Below are 14,144 nucleotides of genomic sequence, written 5' to 3'. Positions count from 1 at the left end.
GAGAAAACAGCCTCTTCCCCAAACTGAGTCTTCCTGTTGGCAGCTGGCCCTGGGCACCATATACCCAAGGGGAACAGCTCAACCATAAGCCACAGTTGGAGTTTTGAATTTTAATTTGGGCCTAGATGTAGTAAATACTGAATCTGAGACGGGGTTTGTGACTTAAGAAGTGGACAGAGAAGTCATAGGACCTGCCTGACTTTTTATACAAGGGTGAGGGGAGAACTAGTGCCACTAGATAACCTTAGAGCAACGGTGATAAGGAAAATGAAGTTGCTCTATGACAACATTCCAGAAGTAACATATGTTTGTGGCTTGTTTCATGTCATCAGCACCCACTTATTGAGTCACACCTAGTGCCGGGGATGCAAAGGTGAACTAACCAGTGTTCCTGACCCCGAGGAACTTTGTCTTGTCAGAGAAGTGGGCATTGCCTCTGTAATGACATTCAGAGACTCGAGTCGCTTACAACCGCCTCCACTAAGTGGTCTCTCAGACCGGGAACTCACAGAGCCTCACTCTCCCCAAAGTTCTAGGGTACACCCTAACTCAAGGAGGGGCCACTGTGGGACGCACCGCTAGTCAGCATCACCTGCTGCGGTGGGTAACCTCACTACTTGCTGTCCCAGTGGGAGGTCACTGCCAACATGACTCCTCCCAGGTGAGGTGGAGGGATGCCTGTCACCACCCATGCAGTTATTCACGTGAATGTCAGGCCTGAAAGCTGAGCAGTATCGCTATCTGGACATTGAGTTAGCTGCATGTACGGCCCTGAGAGGCAGGAATTAAAAAGAAAGATGCGTGCAAAGCCTTATAATAAAGAGGAAAGGACGGAAGAAGAGGGTGTAGTTAAGAAGATTGATCAGAAGAAAGGTGGGACACAGGCCATTGTGTCTCTGGGGCAGGGTTTTTAGAGACAAGAGTTGCAGCAGCTCAGCTGAGCTTGAGAGAGCTGAGCGGCCAGGTGGGGGAGTAGCCCACTAAAGTAAAATGAAAAGTAAATAGTCAAGGCTTTTGTCACTGACTGCAATAGTATAAGCAAGAGTATAATCCATAGAAAGCGCCAGCTCCCTAGTGATCCGTTTTCCCCATGGAACAGCGTATGAGTCTAGGGACAGGTAGATCAGTGCAGATGTGGAGTGTTGGAAGGGTCATCTCACTGCTGAGGGAGCCCCAGACAAAAGGTCTGAGCAGTTTTGTGGACCCAAGGGCCTGGGGTAAGGAGGGAAGAGTTAGGAGTGGAGAAGATCTGAGTACTGAGTCAAGAGTGGAGAAAAGTATCTTTACAGTTCTCCAGTTCTTTGATAAGGAGACTTCCTAATGGAGGCGCAGGTATGCGTAAGAGCAAGGCTGGCCAGGGAGGGCCAGGGAAAGCCTTTATAGTTGCCTATGTGGGACCTGAAAAATCACACCGAGAATTTGGCCTGGAGCTGGACTCTGTCAGAGTATCCAGACAATGTCCCTTCAACAAATGTTCATGGCAAAACAGCCATGGCTTCTACACAAAGAGTAAGAGACATGCTCCCGAAGGAGGAGAATTTAAACGTGAAATACTTTCTTCTGGGGGTGTCACTGGGATAATCAGTCCCTTCTTGGGTCTGGCTTTATTCAGGAAGTTGTGGGCCATCCCCAGTGTGGGGACTCAGGCAGCCAGGAAAGCCTCGGTGGAAACACGTTGCCTCCCTACCCTTGACCGGTTCCCCCCCTTCCCGAGGGGCCAAAGCACTAGCGATGCCCAGAGCTCTAGATTTGGGTTTACAGTGGGAATGCTTAACCCCAGGTGGTGCCTTAATTATAGTTAGCAAACATGAGGGTCGTTTTAACTGAATGGTCGACTCTGTGGATTTCCATGTTAGGGAGTAAGGTGGTTAAAAATGGCCCTAGAGTCAGAATGTCTGTATTTTAATTCATTAAGCTCTGCTAATAACGAGCAATGTAGCTTGGGTTCATCACACAAATTCTTCAAGCCCTAGTTTTGTCTTCTATGTAACAGACATCTCAACAGTAATGGCCTTATGTAAGTTGCTGTAGTAAATGAAATGAGATAATGCATGTGAAGTGCTTAGCTATAATATGTGCCCAGTGGCAGTTCCAGATATGGGTTTATTCGGTTATCTTGGGGAGACGGGCAGCAGAGAGGGAATGGTTAGAGAGTGTGGGTGATGGTCATCTTCATGGATATTACTCCTGAATCTAGAAGCTCAGTTCCCAGAGACAGAAGGACCTTTCCACCATACACAAAGGGTATTGGAGAAACTTCAGGTTCCTGTCCAAATCCCTTTCAAAAGAGTGTCCTGCCCTAAGGCACTCAGGTAGAAGAACTATTTTAAATTTGAAAGGGATTGTCTTTTTTGCTTATGAATGAAGCCAGGTCCGAGAGTGCCTCATTCCAGGTGGTTTCCAGGAAGTAAACCAACTCAGTTTGGACACACCGCATTTGTTCCTATTGATAGTAGCCAAAGCTTAAACGGTTGAAGACTTGCTTAGGAGATGTCTTCCAAGAAGAAAAAGGTTTTCTTCTGCTTTTTGCAATAGTAATGCTATTCTTCACTTGGCCCATAATATTTTTAAAAATCAACTTTATTGATTTAATATAGGTGTAATTTACATACAAGAAACTGCACCTATTCAAAATGCACAGTTCAATGGAGCTAGAGGGGATTCTGCCAAGTGAAGTAAGTCAGAGAAAGACAAAGACCATACCACTTACTCGTGAAATCTAAAAAGGAAAACAAATGAATAAACAAACAAACAAAACCCCAAATGATCCATAAATACAAAGAACAAACTGATGGTTGCCAGAGGGGAGGGAGATGGTGGGGGGATAGACAAAATGCATGAAGGGGAGAGAGAGAGATACAGGCTTCCAGCTACTTAATGAATAAATCATGAGGATAAAAGGTACAGCATAGGGAATACAGTCAATGGTTTGTAACAGTGTCGTAGAGAATTGTCGAATCACTATGTTGTATACCTGAAACTAAGGTAACCTTGTGTGTCAGTTCTACTTCAATTAAAAAATAAACAGTGCACAGTCCAATGAGTTTTGACAGATTTGACACGCCTATAAGACTATTGCCAGAATTAAGATACAAGAATATTTCCTCACCTCCAAAGGTTTCCCTGTGCCCCTTTGCAGTCTGTCCTGTCTTCATTCCTGTGTCCAGGCAACCACTGCTTTACTGTCACTGGAGATAAGTTTGCATTGTTTAGAATTTTATATACGTGGAATTATACAGCATATACTCTTTTGTGTCTGGCTTCTTTCATTCCACATGATGATTTTGAGATCATCCTTGTAACATGTATCAGTAGCTCGTCCCTTTTTTGCCGATCCCTTGTATGAATATATCATATTTTGTTTATCCATTCACCTGTTGGGAGACATTTGGGTTCTTGACAATTTGTGGCTATTATGAATAAAACTGCTAAGAACATTTGTGTATAAATCTTTGTGCGGGCATTTGTTTTCATAAATATCTAGGAGTTGAATGACTGGGTTATAAGGTAAGAGAATGTTTCTTAAGAAACTGCTAAACTATTCCAAAACAGCTGGGCCATTTTTCATCTCCACCAGAAAGGAAAACCAGAGTCCCAGTTGTTCTACATTTTTGCCAACACTTTGGATTGTCAGTCTTTTTCATTTTAGTCATTCTAGTATATCTCAGTGTGATTTTGATTTGCATTGCCCTGATGACTAATGATGTTGAACATTTTTTCCATGTGCTTCAGCCTTTGGTATATCTTCTTTTGTGAAATGTTTGCTTGTCCATAATATTTTAAGTTAAAAATTATGCTTTGAACAGTAATGTCAAAGTATCACTGGCCACACAAAATGACAACTGAGAAATCCCTTCTCTAAATCACCAGCATGCCTTTCCTGTTTATGCTGCTTTTAGAGCCTCAACTTTAGAGTGCTGTTAATACTATTTCACTATTTCATGCTCCATATATTTTGCTGGATACTACTCATGGTCCTTTTCATATGTCTACATTGAATTAGCCTGCCTATTAATGAAATAAAGTTCTGCTTTATGAATTTCACAGATGGATTGCATATCTATTCTCTTCAAATTGGGAATTTGTACAAAATGGAAGCTTTACAACCTGTGTTGCAATGAATCTGTTTAAAGTTCAGAAATTCTATAACCAGATTTTATTTTATTTTTATCTTTAAGGAGGATGATTATAGATGGGATGGAAGGAATTGAGAAAGGCAGGAAATGATTAGAGAAACATTTCCTCAGCTTGAAATTGTAATTTTATGCTCAGAGGGCCTCCTGTTAGTTCTTGGCACTGCTTTTGCTAGAGATTTGGGTGCAATTACTCACCACCGTGCTCTAGAGGAAAACTCAACAGCCAAGGGGTCAAGAGTAGCCAAGAAATGGGACACCGCACATTCAGCCAGACTGCCCTTTGGTGAGCAAAAGCCAACCTGAGTCCCTGAAGAGTCTGGGGTAGGGGGCAGGAAAACTGAGGGACTATTAAGGAAACACAGTCATCAAGATGGAAGAAATTGAGGGGCTTACCAAGAAGAGTTACTAAGGGAGAAAAGTTCGAGCCAAGAAAACAGTAGGAACTTGACAAATGTGGCTGAAGGGGGGCAGAATTGTTCTGCTAATGATGATGTATAGCCAACCAAGTGTTGGCAAGATTATGCCTTCCACACAGTTCCAGATTAACATTACAGATGGGAGAGGAGTGTTTATCACAATTTTGTGTGAATAGATACAGGGCTGAGAAAATTAAGCCTGAGAAAATTAAGCAGAGGAAAAGGTAAAAGGAGTATCAGGAGAGGAGGAAAAGAACTTTCCAAACTTGTTTGGCTCTGGATTAGCCTTCCAAGGGTGCAGTGGTGATGAGTCTGGAATTCAATAGTTATACACCTTCTCTTTGGGCTGCTGGTGAGTGCTTGACTTATGGCAATCGCCTTGGGCTGCTGGTGATTCAGCGGAGCTGGTGGGCCTCTAGGGTGTTAGCCAGCCCAGCATCCAGAATTTGCTTCAGCAAACCATACCTCCTCCAAAATATGCAGTCTGTGGGATTGTTAATTGTGTCTCCTCACCTCCACACTGAGAGGTGTACATGCATGTGCCCCTACTTCTAGATCAGTTACACTCCTGGTCACACTGAGTGCTTGCTACTTGCCAGGAACTATTCTTTTTTTTGTTTATTTTCAGTTAAGGTGTAATTGACAAACATTATATTCGTTTCAGGTGTACAACATAATTCAATATTTGTATATATTCAATATTTGTATATATTGAGAAATGATCACCACAATAAGTCTAGTTAACACCCATCACCACACATAGTTAACAGATTTTTTTTCTTGTAATGAGAATTTTTAAGATTTTTTCTCTTAGCAACTTTCAAATATACAATATAGTATTATTAACTATAGTCACCATGCTGTACATTACATCCCCGTGACTTATTTATGTTATAACTGGAAATTTGTAATTTTTGACTCCCTTCACCCCATTTTGCCCACCTCCCACCTCTAGGAACCATCAGTCTGTTCCCCATAACTGTCAGCTTGGTGTCTTTGTTGTTGTTGTAAATTCCACATAAAAGTAAGATCATATAGTATTTGTCTTTCTCTGTCTAACTTATTTCACTTAGCATAACACCCTCAAGGTCCATCCACTTTTGTTGAAAATGGCAAGATTTCATTCTTTTTTTTTTATGGCTGAGTAGTACTCCAGTCTGTGTATATATCACACGCATATATATATCACATCTTTTCTATCCATTCATCCATCAGTGGACACTTAAGTTGCTTCCATATCTTGGCTATTGTAAATAATACTGCAGCGTACATGGGGGTGCAGATATCTTTTTTTTTTAAAGATTTTATTTATTTATTTGACAGAGAGAGAGCAGGACAGCAGAAGCACGGGGAATGGCAGAGGGAGAGGGAGAAGCAGGCCCCCCGCCGAGCAGGGAGCCCGACACGGGGCTCGATCCCAGGACCCTGAGACCATGACCCGAGCTGAAGGCAGATGCCCAATGACCGAGCCACCCAGGTTTTTGAGTTAGTGTTGCCTTTTTTTTTTTTTAAGTAGGCTCTATGGCCCACATGGGGCTTGAACTCATGACCCCAAGACCAAGAGTTGCATCCTCTACCAAGAGCCGGGTACCCCTGAGTTAGCATTTTTGTTTTCTTCACCAGGAACTATTCTTAGGGCATTGCATATATTAACTCATTTAATCCTCAGAACAACTCCACAAAGCAGGTACATTTTACAGATGAGCGAACTGAGGGAAAGAGAGCTAAATGACTTGCTCAGGATCATGTAGTTAGGAAGAGGTGAAGCCAGATTTGAACTTGGGCAGTCCGGTTCACGTTGGCTGCAGGAAAGACAGGGAGAAAGGTTATTTCAGCTTTTCCAGCTTCTAAAGTAGAGACAGGCAGGAAAAGAAGGGGGTGGAAGATGTTGAATGAGTCACCTACCATGTCTGCCAAATCTGGTCAGTTTTTTTTTTCCCCTCTGTTATTAACTGTCTCTTCCTGCCTGTCATGGCTTCGCACACACTTCAAACACTCCTCCAGTGTCAGACTCATTGTTTCACACACCCACATCTTTCAGAAGACTTGCAATTTCATTTTGAAATTGATTGCATTGTAGCCTTCGTAGTCACCAATGTCATCTGAAAATGGCAGATACGTTGACAATCCCTGACCGCCGAGGAGAGACTGACCATAGTCTTTGATTGATAACTGGTATGGATACTAGTGTGCTCGGGGAGGGATGTTTGAAGAAGGGGTGATCTCAACAGATGGACATCTCAAGAGCGTATTTTCTATACCATAAGATACTTGCTTTCTTACATAACCTGGTATCCCAGATTCTTTAATAACGAGTATGAAGATTGATGTAGGAAAGACGTTAGGGTTAGAAGCCAATGGCCAAGAAAGAATTCTTGAGAAGTCTTTGGTGAAAAAAGGTGGTGGTTCATTATATACTTTCAAGTTGGGGCAGGGGTTAGGGATAGCGTAAGTCTCTAAGGAATTTAGAAGCAAGGTTTCCAGGACCTTAAGGGGGCTAGCTATTGTTGGGAAATGGTCATTTATTACGGGCTAATAAAACCTGAGTCATGAGACCCTTCAGATGTGTATCGGTGAGCCATATGCTTGGGGGATGATTGCCAACACATATCTTTGAGGGGGGAGGTTTAGAGATAAATGAAATATCTAAAGGAATTTTTATATGTTAAAGTAGACTTACAGGATCCTGAGGGTCAGGCTAAGATTGCCTTTTGCCCTTAGCAAAGTATTAACATCGAAGCAGTTGAGTCCCTAGAGGAAAGTCACTCTGCCTGTTTCAAGGACTTGTCAGTGGGCTGTAGGTAGTAAGGAAATTTAATAATTTTTCTTCTGCTTTTGTTTCCCACATCAGGATCCAAGAACTTGAATACAGCACCAAAGTAACCTAATCCTTTCTTTCCTCCCCAGTCCCATGTCTGCCTTAAGGAGGATATTCAGGGGCACCTGGGTGGCCCAGTCGTTAAGCGTCTGCCTTCGGCTCAGGTCACGATCCCAGGGTCCTGGGATCGAGCCCAGCGTCAGTCTCCCTGCTCGGCGGGGAGTCTGCTTCTCCCTCTCCCTCTCCCCCTGCTTGTGTTCCCTCTCTCGCTGTGTCTCTCTCTGTCAAATAAATAAATACAATCTTAAAAAAAAAAGGGTATTCAAAGAATGTTGGGAATATTTAACAATGACGACAAGAAAACCCTGTAGGTTTGAGGCCCACTGGGCTCCCAGGCTCATCCATTCCTCAGGCCTCCAGGCTTCCCTTCTGTCCATGGCTGGCTGTGATGTCTGTCCTTAGACACAGCTCTCCTTAACCCACTGCCACTGTGGCACAGAAGCTGACCAATGTTGCCCCCCCCCCCCCCCCCCCGCCTGACCTGGGCACAGATCTTCCACCTGTTGATGCTGGTGTCTTCCCAGCTGCTGGAGCTGCTCCCAGGGTGAAGAAGGTCTTCTTTCATGATGTTTCACAATTCATTTTTTTAGTCCTGGCATAGTGACATCAACCCTCCATCTCCTGCGACTCTCTCAAGATGATGAGACAACTTGTCTCTGGGTAGATTTGGAAGAATTTTGGGTGGGACCAGACAGCATCTAACGCTCTATTAAAAGATAATTAAAATCATCATCACACACACACAGTTCACTCTTGAACAGCATTGGTTTAAACTGCATGGGTCCACTTATACACGGATTTTTTCAATAAATACAGTAGAGTACTGTACTATAAATGTATTTTCTCTTCCTTATGATTTTTCTCTACTCACTTTATTGTAAGAATAATGTAGATATATAACATACAAAATATGTGTTAATTAACTGTTATCATAAGGCTTCTGGTCAACAGTAAAGTTTTGGGGGGAGTCAAAAGTTACGTGTGAATTTTTTTTTTTTTAAAGATTTTATTTATTTATTTGAGAGAGAGAATGAGAGAGAGCACATGAGAGGGGGGAGGGTCAGAGGGAGCAGACTCCCTGCCGAGCAGGGAGCCTGATGCGGGACTCGATCCCGGGACTCCAGGATCATGACCTGAGCCGAAGGCAGTCGCTTAACCAACTGAGCCACCCAGGCGCCCCACGTGTGGATTTTTGACTGTGGGTGTCATTGCCCCTAACCCCGGTGTTGTTCAAGGATCAATTGTATGTATATGCTAAAGGTTTAATTTTGCTCATTAATCAATGAAGGAACCAGGCAGGCATTATAACTCTAAGAACGGATGTGTTTATAGATCAGAAATAGTGACATTAATACGTAAACGGAAGCAAACTGGTTTTTCCACAGGGGCTAGGGAAATCAATTCGACCTCTCTCAGGACAAAATTTGCATGTTCATGAGAACATTTTGCATTGCTATCAACTACTTACAACTGAAAAGGTTGTAAAATAGCTCAAAGCCATGGAGAGATTAGAACCAGAAAATCGGAGGCTGTCTTTCGGTCCGCGCCGGGTTTCCCAGGAAGCACGATGCTCTTCTATGGCCCTCGTCTCTCTCCCTTAATGGCCAGCAGATACCCTGCACGGTCCACAGCGGGACTGCCTTAATGCCAGGTTCCCGGGATTAACCGGAGCTCCCACATTGGTTTTTTCCCGTTTCTCCCAGGGCCACTGGTTTTCCTCAGTAAACGGCGCTCCTGGAGTCGTGCCAGAGTCCTAATATGGGGCGTGGAGCTCAGGTCTCCCCAGGAACGCTCGCCCAAAATTGGATACTTCATTTGTATTGCTGTATTGGGGGAGGGTGTGGCTTGAGGATTGGTGGGGAGAAGCTACGGGAAAGACTGGATAGGATCACGTTGTGAAGCATCTTCTGTGCCACACTACAGATTTTGGTCTGGACCCCAAAGGCAATGGAGAACAGCCACAGTCTTTTGAATAGATCAGTGCAGTGATCAGGGCTGGGTTTTGATGAGATCACTGGAGGTGGCATGTCTTAGCTTATGGAATTGTCTTGAGTGAATGGAAATGACTTTTAGAGAATTTTCTGTCCATCACAAAGACACACCTTCCACTATTCTCTTCAAACTATCTCTAGATTTGTCCTGCTCTCCCGTCCTGCCTCCTTAGAGCTTCCCTTTCTCCATCAGCCCCTAAGCTAGGAGAACACTCAACCACTGTCCAACACTGTGACTCAGTCTGAAATGCTTAATAGGATTCGTGCTCTGTGCAAAGATCCTATACAGTTTTAGGAACCAGGGTGTCAAAAGCAAATAAACCTGAACAAATAAGGTAAGGAAACTGACTTTAGTCAGACTGTTGCAATAGAAAGAGCCTTCTAGATGTCAAGATCAATGTCACTGCAGGTTTCCCCTAAGACTTTTTATAGGGAGGAGTACGCAAATTATAGGTGGGGTGATCTTACAGGTGGAGTTGCTTCTATCTTCAGGGGAAGCCCCAGTCAGTCAGCCGATCAAAAAAAAATTTATATCTGTGTCTAGTTAGTGGGGTTTTTTGGGGGGGGGTGGTGTAGGGGCCAAGGGCAGGCTGCCTTAAGATAGCCCACTATGGCATGCAGATTATGCTGAACTGAACACAATCAAGACTCAAAAGACTCAGGAAGAAACTTTTTGCTCCCCCACAATTACTTTGAAGAATTTAGATAGAGGCCCTGCTCCAGGAAGAGAACTGTCACCACAGATAACTACACTAGCACATGAACTAGGTAAGAGAGACAGGCAGGAACATAGCAAGGCCTGTGGGATCAAACTCCTAAGTCCCATGGCTTCTGAGTGGCCCGGCAGATGCTTGTTGACCAGACATTTACTCTTTTTCATTGTCCTTCGAATTGCATTCCTTCCCTTTGAAGTCCCAGACCCCTGCCCCCTTCTCCTTAGTTCAGAATGACATATATTTGCCTGAGTGTCTTTGGAATTTCCATGTCTGTATGGATTCTCCATACATGCAGAATTTTCTTGTTAATCTGTCTCATGTCAATTTGATTCTTAGTCCATCTAGAAGGATCTTGAAGGCAGAGGTAATTCTTCTTTCCCCAGTGGGGAGGGGTCAATTCATCCGGTCATTTTTGAGACTATTAAAGAGACAACAGGCCCCAAATGGAGTCACCTGTGTAAAAACACATCACCAAACATCATACCCAACCGAACTACAGTTGCAGCCTTTTCCAGGAATATAATCTTAACCAGTTGGTCTGGAATTTCCTGGTCAGCACTAGGGAGGAAATCTGCCTGATAGACCCTTACCATCCCCCAAAGGAAGGTGGCCTTGCCTGAAACAATCCATTCCTTGCTAGTAACATCCTTGACCTGACCCCTTCTGCCTATGAAAATCTCCCAATTTATATAGTTCTTTGGAGCAATTTTCTATTTGTTACATGGGATGCTGCCCAGTTCATGAATCTTTGAATAAAGCCAAACAGATCTTCAAATTCACTCAGTTGAATTTTGTTTTTTAACTAGATAAAGAACAGGAATTTGAAGGGTCTGTGTCTGGCTCTCTCATGGGTAAACAAGGGAGTGTTTGCATGTCTTAAGGGGAAGGATAATTCTTTACAGGAGCCCTTTCTAGTAACACAGAAGGGTGGAGGATTTCAGGAAACAAAAGGTTGGGAGGATTAATCTTCCCTGTTTTCCAGAAGAACAGGGATCTGGTAAAGTTCAGTGTTGTCAGTGATTATGGACTTATAAATAAATCAAAGCTCCAACCTTAGTGTAAAGAAATGATACATTATGTCCAGGAGGAAGTTGGAGTGCAGATACCTTGACTCCCAATATTCCAACTCACTCTTTTACAAAGGTTAAGAAATCCAAAGCCTCTCTGTACCACACAAGTCTCATTAACAAATGGGTAGGGGCAGGCACAGATGTAACCTGGAGATCATATACCCCATCAAAAGGGGGGAATGCTCCTGAGCTCCATGTGTGTAGGAATGAGGGCCCAATATTGAAAGACCTTGTTTTCTTAATTTCAACAAGGGGTTCTGATTATCTGCTTGCTTACATTTCTACAAATAAATTTATTTATACAAAGTATCTAAAAACCTGATGGAAAACCAATTTGTTTTTAACTGAAGTATAGTTGACATACAGTATTATATTAGTTTCAGGTGTACAACATAGTGATTTGACATTTATACACATTAGAAAATGCTCACCACGGTGAGTGTTGTTACCATTTGTCATACAAAGTTATTACAGCATTATTGACTCTATTCCCTCTGCTGTAATTTTTATCCCTGTGACTTATTTATTTTATAACTGCAAGTTTGTACCTCAGTCCCCTTCACCTATTCACCCGTCTTGCCACCTCCCTTTCCTCTGTCAAACCATCCATTTTTTCTTTGTATTTATGAGTCTGTTTCTGTTTAACTTTGCTTGTTTTGTGTTTTGGATTCCACATATGAGTGAAATCATATGGTATTTGTCTTTCTCTGTCTGACTTATTTCATTTAGCATTATACCCTCTAGCTCCATCCATGTTATCAGAAATGGCAAGATTTTCAAATAACTTCTCCTAATTTAAGAGTTGAAGCTATCATAAATTTCAGGAAAACACATCAGGAAAATGACAGGCCATCAGTTTGCAACCTCTCATGTAGAAGTTGCCCAGTTGCAAACTCACCTGATCTTACTTTACTCCTTGCGACCGCCCATAAAGGAGGACAGAGCAGCAATGATTCCAAGTTCTGCAGAGGCGGTGACTGATGGCTTAGGGTTCCCCAGCTGGTAAGTAGCCTTGCTCAGGTGGAAGCCAGCTCTCCATGACTGTGCCGGCTCTTGCTGGGGACCACACACCCTCCCTTGCAGTCCAATCCCAAGTCTCCTCTTCTATTAATAGAGAAATGGGAGGAGGGTGGATGTTGTATGAGATAGCCATCATTTTCTCTTTCAATTGTAATATTCTGGGCACCTTCTCTATTTGTAATTCCATCGAGGAATTCAGCAAGTTTGTAAGTTACATCCTAGCTTACTCATTTTAGAAAATAAATTTTTCATTATTCACTCTCAAGCTGGTCATCTGTTTTTTCAGAAGCTGCTCTCTCCCCATGTGCAGAATCCAAAATGGCAATCAGAGTCGTAAGAGAGACGAAGGTGAAGAACAGACCAAAAAAGGAATAACTATTTTACTGGTCAGCTGGCCAAGGGGCAAGACAAAAATCAGGTACAAATAACAATGGCTTTTAACTCATTGAGTTAACTTTTCTCTTATCATCAAGATAAAACTCAGATTGAAGATGTCCAGAGATAGGATAAGTTTTAGTTTCCAGAAAGTCCCCTTCTGCATCACACGGGTAACAGTTTCCCACTAGTTATCCTATTTATCTGGCTCTTAAAAATATCAGTTGCAATTAGAGATCCTCAGAAAGCCTCAGAAAAGATGACCCTTTAAAAAGTACATTTCATCAAGTGGGAGCTTCTTTTTTTTTTTTTTTTTAAGATTGTATTTATTTATTTGACAGAGAGAGACACAGTGAGAGAGGGAACACAAGCAGGGGGAGCGTGAGAGGGAGAAGCAGGCTTCCCGCCGAGCAGGGAGCCCGATGCCGGGCTCGATCCCAGGACCCCGGGATCATGACCTGAGCCGAAGGCAGACGCTTAATGACTGAGCTACCCAGGCGCCCCTAAGATTTTATTTTTAAGTAATCCCTACACCCAACATGGGGCTCAAACTTACCATACTGAGAGCAAGAGTCACATGCTCCACTGTCCAATCCAGCTGGGTGCCCTCAGTGGGAGCTTCTGGTCTTCTCTTGTATCCTTGTATTCTCTAGGTCCCTGTCAAAACTTTCAGAGCTAACTGATGTAACAAGATAACGACACTAGCTCAAATGATTTCTGTTTCCTCTTTACCTTGCTTTGCAAGGAGAATTTTATTTTTCCATACTGCGTGAGCAGTTTGAGAATCTGGGAAGATAGCCAAGAAATGTCACCCTCTGAAAAACAAAAACTGTGGGAATAAGAAGAATGACATAACTGACTCCTGTGGAAATAACACATTTAAATGATGATGGGTTAGTGGGATGCATTTGACCAGAGCAACGTTTCTCAAAGTGAATTGTAAAAAGAAACCTACAAGAAAGAGTTTCATGGCCAAATAATTTCTGCAAGTACTGGATTAAATAATGTTGAAACACATTCATTATTGTAGGGTTTCTCAGAACCTTTAATGTATTGATATACATTGTGAACTTCGAAGAGAAGCAATAGTATGTAGTATTTTCCAAATGTGTTTTACTATGGAATCATTTTTTTTTTAAGATTGTATTTATTTATTTGAGAGAGAGAGAGAGAGAGAGCACGAGCAGGGGGAGGAGCAGATTCCCCGCTGAGCAGGGAGCCTAAAGCTAGATCCCAGGACCTGAGGATCATGACCTGAGCCGAAGGAGACGTTTAACTGACTGAGCTACCCAGGTGTCCTATGGAATCATTTTTTGTAGACAAATCTACTTTGGCAAGCTCCATACTGGAGTATTTTCTTAATTTCAACAAGGGATTCTGATTTTCTGCTTGTATATATTTTTATAAATAAGTTTATTTATAAAATAAATATTTATACAAGTAAGTCTATACACAAGGTGATTTATACAAATGAATTATAACATGTCTCAGTGTGTGCTGTACTCACAGTTTGAGAAGGAGAGCTGAAAAAGAGAATTGGTT

The 14,144-nt window shown here is 42.6% G+C and overlaps 1 long non-coding RNA gene across 1 annotated transcript in view; it reads right to left on the bottom strand.

Annotated features, from left to right (window-relative positions):
* LOC118005811 overlaps positions 1–13,301 on the bottom strand; it is a 29,150-nt gene extending 15,849 nt beyond the window's left edge. The window contains exons 1-5 of the long non-coding RNA XR_004677879.1: positions 13,159–13,301; positions 12,106–12,311; positions 8,899–10,555; positions 7,912–8,136; positions 3,110–3,188 (exon numbers count right to left, since the gene is read on the bottom strand). This is a non-coding gene — a long non-coding RNA (uncharacterized LOC118005811). The remainder of the gene's footprint in view (positions 1–3,109; positions 3,189–7,911; positions 8,137–8,898; positions 10,556–12,105; positions 12,312–13,158) is intronic.
* Positions 13,302–14,144: the final 843 nt, after the last annotated feature.

The sequence above is a fragment of the Mirounga leonina genome, unplaced genomic scaffold (genome assembly GCF_011800145.1).
Source record: "Mirounga leonina isolate KUSES-001 unplaced genomic scaffold, KU_Mleo_1.0 Mir_115, whole genome shotgun sequence".
Taxonomy (NCBI): Eukaryota; Metazoa; Chordata; class Mammalia; order Carnivora; family Phocidae; genus Mirounga; species Mirounga leonina.
Note: the sequence above shows the minus strand (reverse complement) of the source record. Positions and strands in the feature narration are given on the sequence as shown.